A 16,852-nucleotide genomic window follows, 5' to 3' on the forward strand; every position below is an offset into this window, starting at 1 on the left:
TACTCCCTTTCACACAAAGCTACTGTCTATAATAAAATTAAGAACCTGGCATTTACCCTCCCTCTCCAACTTAGCTTAGAGAGTTTGAGTGACAGGTTGGACCAGTGCGCACCAGTTCAGGGCCTATACTCCCAGTGACTCATCATTCAAAACACACTTATGGTTGAGTGGCTGGCCAATGATTAGCCTGTAGGGGAGATTTTTCAAGCTCCCTATCCACCACCCCCCACAACTTTGAAATATTTGCAGGTAATTAAAAGAAAGGTGATGTGATGAGGCTGAAGATGCAGAAAAATTCTGACACTGTCTAGTAGTGAGCTAAGAGTCCACTTAATGCTGAGGTAAGACAATATGACTCAGTTAAGAAGGATCCTACTAAGTCACCAGCAGACGTCTTCCTTATGGGCAGCACATGAAAAGACTTTTAGACCCATGACCACTAACTGTTACCCAAGAGGGAAAAATCTGGAAAATCAAATGCTGATGTGAAACTTACTTTATAAGAGATTTCACTACATGGGAAATTTTTCTCTTTACTTTAATACCTCATAAACCAGTCCATCTCAATAATCAAAACCATATTCAAAGACACCACTGTGCCTCATGTGAATCAGTAAATGCCACCATAAAATCTCACACTGCAACATACATAGATGGGAGAGAGGCCTGTTTCAAAATGCTCTAGGGAGGACTGGTGTTTTTAAGGCTCATCAATCATGCCAGTTGATTGAGAAATATGCATATAACTGACAGCCCAGAAAGGGTTAAAAATACCTCATATTCTAATAAGGACATTCCAAGCCCAAAATCATGTCATGAGGGAAGCAGGGTAATATCACAGAAACGGGATGGAAAAGGCCTGCTTTACAGAAGTTATGTAAGTCCAATATGTATACATGCACACAACTACATACACAATGTGCGTGTGTGTGTGTGTGTGTGTGTGTACGCATACATATGGATAATACACATTGTTAGATATGTATAATAGATACATCGTGTCCCTCCTTGTAATTCCAGAGTCTCTTAAGATTCGCCTTTTCTTCAGTGAGGGAAGTCAAGTGTTCCCAGATTGACACTTTTTGGTCCATACAGAAAAACAAAATAAAAGATAAGGTATCATTCCCATGCCAGTGAGTAGTCTTATACAGAACCCAACAGAACATTTTATGTTTATTAATTTGTATTTTATTTATTCTTGAATTACTTGTTCATATCCCTTTCCTATATTTTTCTATTAGGGTAGTATTTCCTATTATTTTTTAAAGTTTCTTACAAAGAAAAATAACTGCTTTCAATCTGCTATCTTTCAGGCCGTGTTTGTGTGATTGGTCATATCAATGCTGTCAAATCTATAAAAATTTTCCTTTATGCTTTCTGCCCTTGGAGCACAGGGAGAAGTACTCTGTAGTTGGCTACTAATAATGCCCCCAAACTGATGGAAATCAATCTCTCCCTTTCCATCTCCCACTAGGGTAAGAATTCAGGCCAGAATTTTCCTTCACTAAGCATGTATTGCTATAATGAAGAAATAATTAACACTAATGAATGCAGTTAAGAAAAGCAATAAAAAATTAAAATAGTTATTTTAAAAGCTATTATTTTAAGATAACTTCTGTAAATCATGAAAGGGATTCTTCCCTTAGCTCAATTGCTATACTTTTCTTTAAGACCTTTACCTAGAACTATCAGGAAAACACTCTATCTACAAATTCCCAAACTTGATATCTCACAATTTCATTACCAGGACACCCACTTCATAACTCCTCGCAATTCATTTAATCCATTAGGCTATCTTATCTAGATGGACGCAATATTGCCCTCATTAACATTTTAATTCTAGACTCTAAAAAACAGTGATTTTTATAAATAGTTAACATAATACATCAATGTTTATTATGTGCCAAGACCTATGCTAAGTCTTTCACATATTCTGCATTTCACTGACTGTGAGATGCATCTCTACCGTTTTAACATCACTGAAGCCATGAAAGTTTACAATTTGTTGTACATTTGTGTTTACTGACAGTTTTCCCACTCAGTGGTACAGAAAATAATGTGTCACAATTAGCAACACCTCAAATTAGATGAAATATGGAAGAATAACTAATTTCATCTCTGTAGCAATTCTGAGACAGATATTATTGCCTTTCTTCTTTCTGATAAGAGAGAAGCAAAAGCTAATTGTAGCTTTGCAAATGCAAGTGCTGGGCCTGGATTTAAGCCCTGGCAACCTGACTGTAGGGTCCCACCTCTGACCCTGTTTGCTATCCCCAGGTCCACCATGCCAGAGTGACTCTAGAAGGCAGTGCCTCTGCTCACCCCAGACTTTTCATCCACTATTTAGAACTTGAATCCTCTCTCAACTCTCTGAAATACTATCTACAACAATTCTTCCAAAACTTCTCCAGAGTCTTAAACTCCCCTGCCATTTGCTGATTCCCTTACCTCTCCACCCTGACACAGGAATTTACTTGCCTCCTGGGACAGTGGTGGCAGGCATGAGCCCTGCAGTGTGCATTCCTCTAACCTGGACCCCCATTCTGCTGCTTTAGCAGACTTGCCAATGCATTCATTTGGTCATGTGACCTTCACTCCTTCACCCTGAAACTCAAACTTCCCTCTCTAGACCTACTCTGGAGTTTCTTCCCACAGCTTCCTGGTTTCAGCTCTCCTCTGACTTTCTACCTTTCTTCCAGTTCCTTCTTTTTTGTCTATTTCACACAGGTCTCTTCCTTCTCCTAACTCCTGTGGGCTCCAATGCAGTCAAAGCACTGGCTGTTTCTTTATTCATGGGTCCCTCAGAATTAGAAGCAGGCAGCTGCCAAGGGAACCCACACAAAGCTCAGAACTCTTCCCTAAACTTCAGGTATGCACCTGCAATGTACCTGAAGAACACTCAGTCACCCCACATTAAATTCAACATGTCTAGTCAACCCCAACTTATCATTTATACAAGTCTCTCTCCTTCCACAACCATTTCTCCCCTGCTAAGGTTGGAAATTTAAGATCCAACTCTGACTTCTCTTTTTATTCCATAGCCAATCACCAGTCTCTGCCATTTTGCCTGCAAAACTCCTCATTTTTCCACTTCTACTTTCACCAGAAATTTAATAACACACAGATAATTCAATAGCTTTCTTATAAATCTCCAGGTATCTAAGTTCTACCTGCTCCTAATCCCAACTGCAAGCCCAACACTTTCAGTGACTTCCCAGTTCTTCCTATTCTAACACATCAAGACCTTCAAACTGTCCCATCCCAATCCATCCATTCTGAACATCTCCTCTGCCTCACCCTGCTGGGTTCCACTGGGAACACCAGAGAGGTCAGGTAGAGATGCTCACCAGTCACCATACCTGGGCTGCTCCATGACAGCTATCATGGCTACTGAAACAGAAGTAAGTTAGGACAAAAAAAAAAAATGCAGCTCCCAGTTGTCCTGGCCACTTTCTAAGTGCTTGGTAGACTCCTGTAGCCATAGCTATTTTATTAGCACAGACACAGAACATCTGCTTCTATCAGAGAGTGCTGCCCCAGCCTATTCAGCACCTGTGCTGATCTCCCAAGCACTCTGTGCCCAGCAGTGTCTCCATCCAACCTGTGCAAAACCATGTGTCCCTCCATACCATGGCGATCTTCTCATGAGCTACAGCATAGCTCACTCCTACATTACCTTGTTATAATTCCTACAATGTTGTTGCAGTTAAGTGTTCATTATTGTGTCTTAAATTATTGTGCCTCTTAGAACTAACAAATATTCACTGAATAAATTAAGAACATGTACTTATAACAATACCACACCAAAATTACCAAATATGGGTGTATTTAATATTCCTCCTTCATTAAAAATGATGTTTTCCTTTGCTCTAAACAAATGATCTTGCATTTAGCTAAATGAATAATTTAATACTCTATTACAATAGTTCAAAGACAGTTCTTTTTTTGTGGTGTTTGAAATTGAAAGGAAAAAGCTATACAGGGTCTGAAATACTTCCACTTTACATAAGTGTACCACAGAAACCACAAAAGATAGACCAGAACAGGAAAATGAATGAATAGTATGAGTAACTATATCTGAGATTGTAGGAAAAAAGTATCAATAGTAGACTAGCCCTAAAATTAGGAGAAACTATAAATATAGCTTTAAAAATTTTGTATAAAATATATTTTCAAAATATATAATAAATATATTCATACTTATAAATATGTAAATATATATAAACATACATAAATAAAATATATTTTCAAATCAATAGGCAGACTCTTATATCCCAATTCTCAAATATGACTGAATATTTACATCTTGAGCTCAAAAACACACATATGCATAATTTATACTTGTAGTATATGTGCTCTTTCTTTAAATTCAGGTCTCTTGTCCAAAAAAAAGTTAAGAAACCAATCCACTATACCACAGACCTGGGTTCTTATAAAAGGATAAAAGTCCTTTTCCAAACACCAAGAACCAAGCAGAAGAGATTTGGGAGAATCACACCAGGCAGACTCCTCAGACCTTAAGAGGGTAGAAAGTTTTATTTTCAAGAGAGTTTTCTCTGAAGTTTTTAGTTGATGAAAAAAACTGGCAGAGATGCTCAATTATTCCAATACTGTACTTCCAGTGACTTCTGAGGTACCATTTACAAAAGCTTTTGCTCTTTCTATCCAAAAGATCTAAGTCCCTTATGCAATCAAATATTCTAGAGTCTGCTTATTTCTGCAAGTCAGTGAGCATCAGAAGTAAATGTTACTTTTTTCCTATAAAACTAACTGCTATAAAACTGACATTACCTTAATGCATATATCAATGAAGAATTTAACTTAGATGGTAAGTAATACATGCTATTTAGCACTATCTTTTTCTTTTCTTTTTAAAGGATGCTATAGGTTTTAAGTGTTAAAAATACTTTAGGTATTTTTCCCTCAAATCAAATAAGAGATCACCTCATCAAACTGAGTATTTATCTAACCAGATAACAGCAGAAAAGGCAGATATGGAGTCAAGAGCTTTCAGTTTGAGGCCCAGAGGCAATGGCCCTGTTTCCAAAGCACACCCTGCCATCATGATACCATCAATTAAAGCCACATACAGAGAAGTATCAGAGCACTTCTACCTCACAGTTGCTTTATGACTTCATACCAATTTTCTCTACCATTTTACAATTAAATTATCCTTTGTCTTCTCACACATTTCCAACTCTCTCCCTAGTGCCCCCTAGCCCTTCTCTAAAGACCCCAAACTTCAGCTTTTGGTGGAGAATGTGATCTGCTTTGGGGAGTCTGCAGGAGTTTCATGTATCCCTATGTCAGAACTGTCTGGTTTAATCTGAAGTTTATACAACCTTGGAACTCCCATTTTCTAATAAGGTCCTATTGATTAAATTAGACATAGGGTTTTCCTTTTCCATTTCTAGAATGAAAGAAAAATATCAATTTCAACATGGAGAAACAAATTCTCTCTGTCAGACTTGATTTCTATATAGCTGTCAGTATCATGTCAAATAAACACTCATTTCCCCTCCTTTCGCCCAAGCTCTACTGGACATGCTCATTACAAAGCCTCAGAAATGTAGGGAGTGTAGAAGGAAAAAACACCCTGTCCTCATATATAAACACACCACCAAGTAAACCACACAATGCCTGTCTGGGTGCATTACATGCAAATCAAAATCACAAAAGTGCAATCATGGAATAGTAATTGGAACAAGTTATTCTATGTATGTATAATATTTCAAAATATACTCTACTATCATGTAAATAATAATAATTATAATAATAATAAAGAATGCTCAACAACACTAGGAGGATCTGGGGTTGGCTTTCCTGCTTGCAAACACTACGTGGGTAAATTTATACAAGCAGGTCATCTTCTCTCAGCCTCACACTGCTCATCTCAACATGAGCCATCTGGATTAGAAAGCCTTTAAAGCAACTTTAAACATCAAACATTTCTAAATAGGCAGTCACAAGTCATTGTTTATGAAAGCGCCTGGCAAGACAGTCCCATGGATGTACTTCATCTGAAGGACCATGCACTGGGGCTACATAAGTATATATACAAACTCACCAGGACGTGGACATTTTTAGATGGGAGGATGGAAGAGAAGATTCAGGACTCTTGGTTTTGTCAGATTCTTAAACAGTCCACCACTTCATTCAAAACCCTGAGAACAAGTGAAAGGTAAGACATTAATCAAAAGAATACTCAAACGTTTACCCAAAAAATCCCCAAGGAATTTGCAATGAACTAGACTTACCTCAAGATGCATGTTTAACCACTCAGGAAAAACAGGGTAATGTCAATGAGATAAACTGAACTACTACAACTTTCTTCATAAGTACCCATTACCTTGTGATTATACAATAAAACTCAAGAAAAGCAGCAGGAATTATACAGAAAAGATGAAAGAAAAAACTGGGCTTTGAAATGCGTTACTTCTATGTCAGATTTTCTTCAAATTATGTGTTGCTTAGATAAATATTAAAATTACTTTTCCCTTTTAAACATTTACAAAGGGACAACAGAAGAGAGTCCCAAAAAAGAACAAGAGGGAAAATATATCTAGAGGCCTAAAAAGTAAGACAAGTCATGTCTACACTGGCATAGTAAAGCACCGCCACACAATGCCTAACTGGGTGCTCTAGATGCAAACCAAAAGCACAGCTAAGGTTGTGGGTTTGGAGTCAGGCTGCCTTGTCTGGATCCCAGCTAAGATGATAAATCATAATCACTCACTAGTTATGAGCCTGAGGGAAGACAACCAACCGCTCTGGCCTCAGTTTATCTGTAAAATGTGACAATAGTTCTTAGGGGAAGTTTTGAGGCTTAAAACTATTAAAAATAATGCCTGGCATGGCATGTGGTAAAAATTCTGTGAAAAAAAAGTGCAATTATTTCTCTTACACCATGCTATAAATCAAATTAGAATCCATGACATTAATGACAAATAAGATCTGCAGAAGTCATTTATCCACTAGCTTCAAATATCACTTCCAAACTGTGTTTTAACTAGAGCATTTAAATTAACCAATATATGTCTGTCTCCTTCAACCTCCCAAATTCACTAGTAGAGGAGACAAGTAAGAAGAGAGGGGAAGATCCTCAGGAAGCACTATCTAGACCTTTCTATGATAATGGTACTATCCTATATACACACTGCTCAATATAGAAGCCATGCGTCACGTGTGGCTATTGAGCACTTAAAACATTGGCAGTGCTGAGAAATAATTTAAATTTAATTTTAATTAATTTAAACAAATAACCATATGTAACTATGGGGCTACTTTACTAGACTACATGGCCACAGAGGATCCATAAACTAAAAAAGGAACCTAAAAAATTTGAGCAAAAGCAAGGATGTTCTTTTCCTAAATTTCTTATATGTTCAATGCAAATATCTTTGTGTTTAATGGCAATCTGGTCACTGATGAGTTAGAGAAATAACATGTCAACTCATGCATCAATACAGTACAAACTCAGTGTTAATGAAAGGATCAGAGATAAAGAAGTATGTGGTCCTTTGATATTGTAGAAGGTCCCCTAAAGCCAAGTTAAATTCAAGCTCATGTAAAGCATGATTCAATACACAGACCAGATGTGCAAAGGGCCAGCACCAAAGCACTTGTTTCTATTCCATCAAGTGGGAAGCGACTTGATCAATGCACACTGAACATCTCTGCATTTATCTTCAATTTTTCCCTGGGCAATTCATAGTTCTGTAAGGCTTTCCCTCCTTCAGAAACACTACTGTTCTTGGCTATCTTGGCCTTTACATTATGAACATAATTAATGTAGCACCCATGTCTGAAGTATAATGCCAGACTCTGCTTAGCTACCCCTCTAATATGGCTTAATTATAATGACTGAACTAATAGGCTGACATCATACAGCTTCACAGGCATACCCCATGTCATCCTAATGTATCACTTTGTACCACTTCAGTGCTGTAAATCAGTTAAGATCTCAAGCAAATTGAAAAGGCTGGTAATGATGCTTTCTCTGCCATCTCTGTAGACTCTACATTATACACAACTTACATTATTTATAAAGTTTCAGCAATGCTTCCATTAGCCTTGTAAGACTACACAAATGAGTTCTTTTATACACACACAGCTTGGCCTTAATTATGTGGGCTACTGCAGCTTAAATATGCTCCTCTAATTACACTCAATTATTCTTTTTCCAATCTACCAAGTTATTAAATTTTATCTTGAACCCAGAATTGCTAAAAATAAAAATTACAAACTGAATATTTATTTTTAACTAAAAATGTAGTAAATGTTACTTGAAAAATGAGACTTACCTCCTCTATTTCTTTATGAACTTAGCAGAAAAAAATTACTTAAGTCTCAAGAGGTCTAAAAACTGTCATTTCTCTAAAACTGTCATTTCTCTAAAATTGTGTTGGTGGCAGGTGAGCTGTATTGGAACTAGTGTTTTTTAAAAAGAATGAAGGCAGACCCTGTGTTCACTGTCAAGCATTTTCAATGGGTGTAGATGTTTTTGCATCAGTGTTGTTCCGATGTAGGTGCCAGGCCGAAATATGCTGTACTGATCAAAGAGTTTGTCCTCCACTCTCCCTCCCTTATTACCATTTGCAGTTATTTGGTATTTCTGTTCAGGTGGTGTACCATTCAATATAATAGTGCATTTCTTAGGAAACTGTAACCAGGATCTTGAAAGGATTTTCTGGAGATGGTGATGACAAAGTATCCAGCGGGCCTAGAGAGGATCAGATTTCTACTGAGGGTAGGGATTTGTCCTTGATTTAGTTTTGACCCCTATTACCATAGGTATGTAACCAAATACATTTTTCCTTTTGCATTTTCCTTTCCTTGAAGAGCTGATGATCTTTGTGTTTTAGAGAAATGACAGTTTTTAGGCAATTGGTGTATTGCCACCAATACAATGTTAGGTTGCAGTTAGAAACAACAGGTAAAATCAACCTAGGTCAGAGTTTTCTCCTGGTGTTCCTGAGGAGTGGGTATGTTATCCAACACAGGCAATTTGAGCGAAAGATATTCTTTCAGAAAAAATGGCATTCTGTGATTCAGCCACTGAGAGCTTCTGCAACAGGAAGACAGAACAGGAATCATGCACCTTTTCTATCATTCCATACTTTGGGGGGAACCACGGAAAGAGAAAGGGCAGCCTGTTAGTACTCACGAAAAGGATGCTTTCTCCAGAGATGGTGTCTCACTGGTTATCTTCAGGGAGTATTTTACAAAATCGCATGTGCCTCAAAATAAAAGCCTCCACTACAGTAGTTTTGAGATCTAGCCGGCATCTGTTCCTGCTGCCTCCCTGAAGAACATCAAGGAAACTGCTCCCTTTAAGCCTGCACAGGCATTCAGCAACCAGAAAAGCAGGTCCCCATTGTTCTCTCACACCCACCGCCCCACCTTCCTCCAGAAAGAACCCGAGAAACACTAAGACTGGCACAGAGTAAAGGAACTCGTGGACACAGTGAGGCCAAGGAATCCGGTAATGGGAAGGAATGAGAGGACTAGGAGACGCGGAGGGTTGTTGGCGCAAGAGGGGTGAATTACACGCCGCCGAAAACCCTTTGGATAAATAAAGAATTTCGGTGCGAGCTTTCCCCAACGTGGACCCCAAAGAGGCCAGTGGGCACGGAAGGGAAACCGCGCAGGAAGCCCGGGACCAGGTAACCAGGGGTCCCCCTCCTGGGCGCACAGCTTGATAGGAGCGGAAAGGGAAGTACCAAGGAGGTCATCGCACCCCCGCGAGGGTCGACGGACCAGCACGGGACACCATGGGCCGCAGACAGCACAAGGGCCTCCGTGGGGCTGCAGAAAGGGAAAGAGAGACATGGACTGGGAGGGCTGCAACCGGACAAAGTGGCACAGGGAGACGGAGGCGGGGCACCAGGGGAGGTGAGCTGGCAGGTCTGTACCTGGAGCAGCTGGAGGCATCTTCATAGGGAAGCGCCCCTCCCGTGAAGCTCGTGTCCGCTGGAGGTGAGACCGCTGCGCTGGGAGGCCCGAGCGGCCAAGCAGGGGCAGGAACGCGGGCAGGGAAAGCAGGGTTTGGGTCCTTTTGCTTTTACCAGCGTGGCAGCGAGCCTGGCGCGGACACACGAGTGGCCGGGCAAGCGGGGTCCCTCCCCTCGCCTGGGCGGGGATCAGCCGCTAAGTCTTTTCTCCGCCGGCCAGTCCAGAGCCCGGATTGATCTGGTAGTGCTGGCATCTGGGGGTCGGAGCGGCCCACGTGCGCACTCGCGCATGCGTGCACGTTGCGCAACCAGGATCCTCTCCAAATTCCGGGCCCAGCGAACAGTGTAGGAGAGCGGCGGGAGTCACCGCCCCTAATCCCTAGGCCCATGCTCATGGCCAGCTCTTTCCAAGGGGTAGAAAAAGCACACTGGCTTTCTGACTTTCCTAGCTGCGACTCTAGCATGTTTGGTGCAGTATGTGCAAGTCAGGCTCGCTGTGCTGTGTGTTTATTTCTGACATGGTCCTTAACACATCACATCCACCTTGAGCACTGATCTTTCTTAGAATATGGATCATATTTTCTCACTCCCCTTTTATGTCTAGTTTTCATTTGCCCTCATTCTCTCCACAAAGATTTGCAGCCCCAAAAGTTGCTTGTGTCCAGAATTGGATAGACTATTAACTATTGCAAACCCCAAGTCCATAGATGTATTTCCAACTCAGGATTCAATGGTTTGAACAGGGCCCTGTTGCTTCAAATAATGACAGAAACCACAAGGAGGTAGCTCTTCATACTCTAGTTGTTTAGTCCAATTTTTACGATCTTTTAGATGTCACAAATGCCTTCAGAGCAAAAGTAAACTTATGTCTACCTGATTTGTATAGACATTGAAAAGATGTTTGTCCAAGAATCAACTTTTTTCATGGCCGGTTTCTGAGAACTGGAATGGAATCTTCAATAATTACCATAATGTTGAGTTGTGTTTAAAGAAGTGTTATTCTGAGGAGTAAATTTCATATTGTTAGTTAGATGTAACGGGGAGTAGTTTTGGTTCGTCGATAACTCCCAAAAAGACGCTCCACAGATACAGATCTCACACGAGGAACTTTTATTTAAGCGGACAAAACGTGTCCGCTCGGGGGAAAGGGGAAAGGGAAAAAGAGAAAGAGAAGATGGCGCACGGTTCTTTGTATTGGAATTTCGCGGGCTGGGAGGAACCAATCACGGAGGAGGATTATTACAGACTGACTGATGGACCAATGACATATTGGAACGTAATGTGGGAGGCAGGAAGGTTACAGCGATGTAAGCCGGAAATTCCTGTAACGGGAAAGGTGGGCTTAACGGCAGATTGACAGGTGGATTTGGGAAGCTGGATTACCTAACATTCCCCCATTTCCTTTTTTATAAAGAAAATAAAATTTTTTTGGGTACATGGATGAAGGTCAGTCTTCTGTAATTACTTCCTGCTGGGGTGTGGACGTAGAGCTGGTATCATTGTGACAGGGAGAACTGGAGACTTGATAGTTTCTCTGGAGGCACATCTGCAGCTAGGCTCCAATCCTGGAGGCACACCTGCAGCCAGGCTCCAATTTTTGTGAAATCCTGATATTTCTGCAATACAAGTTGATTAATTGACATGGAAGTAAAGACAGGGGGTGGAAGAACTGAGAAGTTGTTCCCATAACAAGGCTTAGCAAAGGCTGGAGAGGACAGGCCTCCATTTGGGAGTTTTAACATTGTCTAGGTCATCAGGAATGTGAACACAACTTTTAGTACTAGCAAACATAGATTAAGCCTATTTCTGCCCGTAGGCCTTAAACTGACTAAAAACAGAAATTCTGACTCTAGCAGTTTCTCTTGATAGTTACTATTATTTTTAAATGCCCAAGAATGGCTATACTTTGGTTTTAACTGATTTGCTAGGTGTTTAAGATCAAACTGGTCAAAGTGACCTGTTCCTGTCTGTTAAAGAGTCAGCTAAGTTTCCACAGGGGTCACTCATAGAGAACTTAAGAGCAGTTTCTTAGCTCTATTAGTGCAATGGTTAGGCAGGGTCTTTTCGATGACGTGACTTTCCTTGAAAGCACCAGGGATGTCTCCCTTTTTCTGTGACCCTCCTCTGCAGCAGATGCACTGAGTCGCTTTTTCTCTAGCAGTCTCATCAATCTCCTTGCTCAGGAGGTTGTGTGACCCAGAGTTGCAAAGCTCTTTGGAGAAGTCCTCTTGTTTCCTGGGTTCAGGCTGACTTTGAGGGCAAGACCCAAATATGGAGTTTTTTCTTGGCCTCTGTATTTAATTTCTATCTTTAAGTTTGATCTTAACCATCAAGCAAGTTAGTCTCACCAGTCATAGAGTAAGAGTACTGGGCTTTAGCTTTAATGTCTATAACTTTACAGTTATTTACCCCCTTTTATCTAATTGGGGTTTACATTATCTGTTCTATAGGTGATGGCTTACTATTCCAAGTTAATTTACGGTGTTCGCTCTTGAAGCAGTACTTCTGAAAAATATTGATCAGGCAACAATTAGAGTACAAAATAGAATTACCAACAGTAAAACTTTCAGTTTGTGCAATAGCTATCTTGAATTTTGGCTGAGTCCCATTTTTGCTATTGCATATTACACTCTTTCTTAAATGTCATTTTACATATACCCTATTGATGACAGGTCCTATAACAGAGTATTAAATGATAGGGTTACCATTACAGACAAGTTTAATTTGGAGAAGAGCAGCTTGATAAATTTTCTGCTTTAAAGGCTTGCATACCTGGAAAATATGAACACATTTAATATACAAAGAATAATGTTTTTAAGTATGTTACTCCATGGAGTAACCTTATAAATTAATTAGATGTCTCTAACAAACACATTTGAGTAATTCCATACATGTTGACTCCAATTCACTCATCTTATTGCAGAAAAAACAAGATATTAGACAAGTGTACCAATAGTATTTGCTGTCTCTTTTCTGTTGAAGAAAATTCCTAGAAGAGTTGATGTTAGACATTTTATAAACATTAATATTTCATTAGTTTGACCACTTGGAGACTTGTGAGTTAATTTTAATGACATTTTACTTTTATTAATATACCCAATTTAAATTGAACCTCATTAAATCACGTGAATTAAAAATATTTGGATCCATTTTTTAAAATTTAATTTTTATGCACGCTTATATTTAACACAAAAGTAAAGGCCTTGTAATATTTATCTCCATTGCAATGTAGCAGATGTTCAAAAATAACTCGAGTTGGATAAAAAGAACTGATCAAAAATCATTAACCTAGGTCTGTAGGATCAAAATTGTGAGCTCAAAAATACAGCATTTAAGAAAAACAAAGTCCTGGAAGAAAAATGATAATGGTTATTAATTAAAGCATGAGAAAATGAGAAGAAAAGTAAAGGTGAAAGGGAGAAAAGAACTCTGAGTTGTAGCCCAGGAGAAATTTAAAATGGACACTTTTTTTTTTTTCTTGGGCTTGAAACTGGTCTCCTACTGAGCCTTTCTACATTTACATTTCAATGTAACCCTTGACTGAGATCTGAATCTGAAAGGGGCTAATATGTTCTAGCAGAAACTTGATGCTTAGGACATTTTAATTTCTTGAATCTGTAGGGAGAGCTAAGATAAGAAAGAAAAGATTTGAAAATAAGGAATTAGCCAAGAGAATGTGTTCAGGTTTTACTCCCTCCATGTTAGCCTCCTCCAGTAAAGGAGCTAGAATGTGTGTACGAGACCACATGGTTGGGGAACCTGGAGGGCTGAATGGAGAAGCAGAAGGAGGAACAGAATGAGGTGAACTCGGAAGGGAAAGAAAGGTTAAGAGGTGGGGGAGAAGCCAAGAGAGGTTTAGCAAGAAAGAAAGGAAAAACAAGAAGGGGAAAAGTTCCTTTCCATTCACCAGGTTGCCCATATATGTACTTAATTATAACTAGCATAATTAGGCATACAATTTTACTTAGTATAGAGCTAGAATTTAGGGTGGCATAAATAGACCATTCTGATTTACCATTTAAAGGACAATTTAACTCTGATTCAGGGAATAGGTAAAGGGGTTTGAGATGATTTAATAAACATCTCAGGGGCGAGTTTGCTGGGTTGGATGTTTTGAACTTCATGGTAATCTGAGACCCACCTGGGTAGTGGATTTGGCGTCCCAGAATCCACGGTGCCAGGCAACGAGAGGTTAAAAACAATGATTAGGTCGTCACCCAAAATCACTGTTTAACCGGGCAAAAGCCGAGAGGGTTTGAAGACCTGGCCAGGATTTCAAGAAAGAGCCGCGAGGGGGGGAAGAAGCCGCAGGTTGAACAGCGAAAGGCTGCAAGCCGGCGGAGAGGGCTGGGGACTGGCCGCTTTATAATAAGGAGGGAGACTGCAGCGGACTGCAGTGGGGGTGCGGCAGAAGTGAGTGAACTTCAAACCCTGAGAAAGAATCTCAGCACCATAAAATTCAGACATCCACCCAACAACTAAGACCAATTATGAGGACCAAGGAGGTACCCCCACACCTCGGCAGTTGAGTGGCAGGAGCCACGAGGGGTGAAGCCGCAGGGCGGCGAGAGATGAAGCCGCGGGTTGAACAGTGAAAGGCTGCAAGCCGGCGGAGAGGGCTGGGGACTGGCCGCTTTATAATAAGGAGGGGGCCTGCAGCGGACTGCAGGTGGAGGTGAGGGTAGCCGAGATGTGTTATAAATGGTCAGGGGCCTGCCTAAGGGGAACTCACCAATTTTGGAGTCCGGTGTTGTATGCAGAAAACTGGGCATCCAGGTAAATGGAAGGTGAGCCTGAATCTGCGGGCGCAGAAATCTGATGGGGTTCCGCTTGCTTAGTCAGCGGAAAAAAAACACCCATCCCGGGTTTCGGCACCAAATGTTAGTTAGATGTAACGGGGAGTAGTTTTGGTTCGTCGATAACTCCCAAAAAGACGCTCCACAGATACAGATCTCACACGAGGAACTTTTATTTAAGTGGACAAAACGTGTCCGCTCGGGGGAAAGGGGAAAGGGAAAAAGAGAAAGAGAAGATGGCGCACGGTTCTTTGTATTGGAATTTCGCGGGCTGGGAGGAACCAATCACGGAGGAGGATTATTACAGACTGACTGATGGACCAATGACATATTGGAACGTAATGTGGGAGGCAGGAAGGTTACAGCGATGTAAGCCGGAAATTCCTGTAACGGGAAAGGTGGGCTTAACGGCAGATTGACAGGTGGATTTGGGAAGCTGGATTACCTAACACATATCAACCAAAAGAATCATTTCCAGAAACATTAACATCAAAAACCACGGTAAATGAATGTTTCTGCAATTATTCTTGTACTTGTGTGCATCAAGCATCCCATCTAAAATTATTTCTTATTAATCAATCATTATATATTTCATATTTAATTATTCAAAGGAACAACAAATCATATAAAACCCATAAAATGTCATTTATAAGTTATATATCAGAATATGTCTGTTAAGTAAATTTCAAATCCCTTTTTGTTAAACTATTTGAGCACTTACAGGTCAATTCTTGGATCTCATATTATTATTCTAAAAGCAGCATTTATCAGAGTTGTTCATTTTTTGCTTCTTAGAGAAAGAGCTGGAGTTAGCCTTGTAGAATGCCACTGAGATCAGGTCACTCACCTGTTCAGAACCCTCCTTCAGTAAATAAAATGAGATATATCTAGTCAAGGGAACATTATTTCATCAGAAAAAAGAGCAGAGGACTGACATTTGTTACTTGTATGACCATTTAAATTATTGCAAGTGAAAGAAAGTAGACATAAAAGATGACATTTTGTATGCTTCATTTATTCTAAATATCTAGAGGAGACAAATCTACAGAAATAGAAATTAATTGGGAATTGAGTGACCTGGGGGTGATAGCCAAAGGTTGTAGGATGACAAAATTATTCTAAAATCAGTTTGCAGTAGTGGTTGCACAACTTTGCATGTATAGCTATTGAATGTTATGCCTTAAATGAGTGGATTATATGGCATGTAAATGCAGTATATGATCCTTGATTGGATCCTGATGAGAGAAAAGGTATATATTGGTATTATAAAGCTGTTAAATTTTCTAAATGTATACATGGTCTTACTTAGTGCAGTCCTAGTAGCCTCAAATGGTAATTATTATATAACACACACTATGAAATTTGATTTAACCCCTTGTGGAAGCTATTGCCTTAAATGACAATAAAAATATGGATATTCTTTTAAAAATGACATTATTTAGACAGTTATAAGAGCCTGAATGTGGACTATATGTTAAAGTAATAAAAGATTATTCTTTGGCTCCCCATTTTATTCAGAATAAAGTTCTCCCAATGTATAGAGATCCTACATGATCTTCCCTCCCTAACCTCCTTTACCACTCCAACCTAGTCTCCTACTTTCCCTCTTGCTCCCTGCCTCAAGTCACCCTGGCCTCCTTATTCTTGTGGAGCAATATGGGTACACTTCCACCTCAGTTCTTATTCACTAGCTGTTCCCTCCCCGGAAAGAGGTCCACATGACTAACTCATTTCTCCCCCATGTCTTTAATATGCATCTCAACAAGGCCACCATCTAAGGTTTCTCCTACACATAAACTTTATATCCTCTCTCCCTATTTTGTTATATGTTTCTTGTACCAGTACCTGTACTGATTAGCTTTCCATTACAGTAACAAATACCTGAGACAATCACCTTATAAAGAAAAAAGTTTCATTTTGGTTCATGGATTCAGAGGTTTCTGTCCATGGTCAGTTGGACCTGTCATTTTTGAACCTGTTGCTGAGGCAGCACATCATGCCAGGAAGTCTCTGGTGGAGCAAGCTGCTCACCCCATGAGAGTTGAAAGTGAGGAAGGTAGGGGAGGGGAGAAGAAAAAGAGAGAGAGAGAGAGACTAAAAACC

At 40.0% G+C, this 16,852-nt stretch overlaps 1 long non-coding RNA gene across 1 annotated transcript in view; it reads right to left on the reverse strand.

The window, feature by feature from the left end:
- LOC124974170 (uncharacterized) overlaps positions 1-10,197 on the reverse strand; it is a 60,364-nt gene extending 50,167 nt beyond the window's left edge. The window contains exons 1-3 of the long non-coding RNA XR_007106758.1: positions 9,915-10,197; positions 9,167-9,304; positions 6,068-6,164 (exon numbers count right to left, since the gene is read on the reverse strand). This is a non-coding gene — a long non-coding RNA (uncharacterized LOC124974170). The remainder of the gene's footprint in view (positions 1-6,067; positions 6,165-9,166; positions 9,305-9,914) is intronic.
- Between the last annotated feature and the right edge of the window lie 6,655 nt (positions 10,198-16,852).

The sequence above is a fragment of the Sciurus carolinensis genome, unplaced genomic scaffold (genome assembly GCF_902686445.1).
Source record: "Sciurus carolinensis unplaced genomic scaffold, mSciCar1.2, whole genome shotgun sequence".
In the NCBI taxonomy this organism is placed as follows: Eukaryota; Metazoa; Chordata; class Mammalia; order Rodentia; family Sciuridae; genus Sciurus; species Sciurus carolinensis.